A 2,799-nucleotide genomic window follows, 5' to 3' on the forward strand; every position below is an offset into this window, starting at 1 on the left:
CTCATGTGTGGGGGGGCTCCACTCACACAGCTCTTCTGGACAGAGTGGAGGCAAAGGCTCTTCGTCTCATCAGCTCTCCTCCTCATACTGATAGTCTTCTACCTCTTAAATTCCGCCGCAATGTTGCCTCTCTTTCTATCTTCTATCGATATTTCCACGCTGACTGCTCTTCTGAACTTGCTAACTGCATGCCTCCCCCCCTCCCGCGGCCCTGCTGCACTCGACTTTCTACTCATGCTCATCCCTATACTGTCCAAACCCCTTATGCAAGAGTTAACCAGCATCTTCACTCTTTCATCCCTCACGCTGGTAAACTCTGGAACAATCTTCCTTCATCTGTATTTCCTCCTGCCTACGACTTGAACTCTTTCAAGAGGAGGGTATCAGGACACCTCTCCTCCCGAAACTGACCTATCTTTCGGCCACCTCTTTGGATTCTTTTTAGGAGCAGCGAGTAGCGGGCTTTTTTTATTAATGTTTACTTTTTTGTGCCCTTGAGCTGTCTCCTTTGCTGTAAAAAAAAAAAAAAAAAAAAAAAAAAAAAAAAAAAAAAAAAGGTAGGACGCGTGGCAATGGTTTTAAGTTAGACAAATTCAGATTCAACAAAGACATAGGCAAGAATTGGCTCACCAATAGAGTGGTGGACGAATGGAACAGGCTTGGGAGCCATGTTGTGGGCGCCAATACCATAGATACATTCAAGAAGAGGTTAGATAAAGCCATGGGTGGTGAGGTAAGGTGGGGTTGAGTGTACAGGAGCTGCCTTGTATAGGCCAACCGGCCTCTTGCAGACTCCTTACGTTCTTATGTTCTTTTTTTTTTCTTTTCTTTTTTTCAGCACATGACTTTGTGTCCCAATGTCCACCACTGGTGTTAGTGCTGAAGTGAGGCATCGAGACAGTTGCTGTGGTCAGTAACTGTTCCGTCCCTGCTGCCGCTGACTTCAGGACTCCTTGGTGCATCCCTCGCCTTGCCTGCTCAATTGGTCACTGAGTGTGCCTTTGAAGCAACCTCGCCGCCTTCTCCAGCATCTCTGAGGTTCCTCAAGGCCAGCCAACTCCTCACATCCAGAGTAGTGTTGCAGTGGAGGCTGCAAGGCGGGACAGCAGCTGGAGTGGCTGGGATCAGCAGGAGCAGACTGCTACTGGTGTGAGGTTCAGGAGTGATAAAAAACACCACCAACACAACCACCACCAACAACAACAACTGCTGGCCTCTTCATCCACAAAGGGGGAAGTTTGAATTTCAGAAGTGTGAGAAGATCTGAGAATGAGAGCAAGTTTACTGACCAAAGCCAAGAGTGTGAGAAAAGACATGCAGGGAAGGATGACCTCAACAAATACACCCACACACTCTGGTGTAAGACCTCATGAAAGTCAGGAGTGTGGCAAAAGGTTTAGTAATAGGAGTAACCCCAAACATCGCACCCTTACACACACTGGTGCAAGAAACCATGAGTGTGAAGTTTGTGGGAAATGTTTCAATCAGAAGGGTCACCTCAACACACACACCCTTACACACACTGGTGCAAGAAACCATGAGTGTGAAGTTTGTGGGAAATGTTTCAGTCAGAAGGGTACCCTCAAATTACACACTCTTACTCACACTGGTGAAAGAAATCATGAGTGTGAAGTTTGTGGGAAATGTTTCAGTCACAAGGGTAACCTCAAATTACACACTCTTACACACACTGGTGAAAGAAATCATGAGTGTGAAGTTTGTGGGAAATGTTTCAGTCAGAAGGGTACCCTCAAATTACACACTCTTACACACACTGGTGAAAGAAATTATAAGTGTGAAGTTTGTGGAAAATGTTTCAGTCGGAAGGATACCCTCAAATTACACACTCTTACACACACTGGTGAAAGAAATCATGAGTGTGAAGTTTGTGGGAAATGTTTCAGTCAGAAGGGTCACCTCAAATTACACCTTGTTACACACACTGATGCAAGAAGTCATGAGTGTGAAGTTTGTGGGACATGTTTCAGTCAGAAGGGTACCCTCAAATTACACCTTGTTACACACTGATGCAAGAAGTCATGAGTGTGAAGTTTGTGGGAAAAGGTTCAAACTGAAGAGTATATTGGACATGCACGTCTTCAGACACTCTGGTCATAAAGGGTTCAAGTGCGATGTTTGTGGGAAACGTTTCATGACTAAGAGTGAGATTGTCAGGCACATGAAGGTCCACTTCTCCTGAGGTGCTGTGCTGATTCAGTTCTGCTGTGTGTGTGAGTGCAAGTGTTTGTTGTGGTGGTGTTACAGGGCTGTGTGTAGCACAGAGAACAAAAAATATTCATCTGTTGGAACAAATGGTGACTGTGACGGCATGATCTGTTATTCACTTTCCACCCCAGGCTTCATGTGGTTGGTGGGTCCTGTGAAAGGTCTGATCTTTTTGGTGACTGTGCTGGGCTGGCTGTTGTGGCCTGGGCTTATTGGTCAAGTGTGTGTGTTAATAGTAATAATATAGTGTATTTGGTCTTACCAGCAGCTAAGCTAAAATGTACACATTATAAACACATTGTAAAGAACAGTAGGTAGGGGTTCAGGGATCTAACACATCAGTGGGAGGTTGGAATGATAGTGGTGGGAGGGTTGAGTGCAGTGTGGTGGTGCCGGGGAGGGGGAGGACATCCTCTTCCAGATGGTGGCAAGTTGTTAGTCCCAAGGTGTGACATTAATGTATGTTTGAAAGAGTGGTGACTATATGATTGATAACATGCTAATTGAGTGATGTATGTATATAAGAGAGAAAAGTTGATTATGGTAACAGTTTTGACTGAATGGAATAGGATG

The sequence above is a fragment of the Eriocheir sinensis genome, chromosome 64 (assembly GCF_024679095.1).
Source record: "Eriocheir sinensis breed Jianghai 21 chromosome 64, ASM2467909v1, whole genome shotgun sequence".
Lineage (NCBI taxonomy): Eukaryota > Metazoa > Arthropoda > Malacostraca > Decapoda > Varunidae > Eriocheir > Eriocheir sinensis.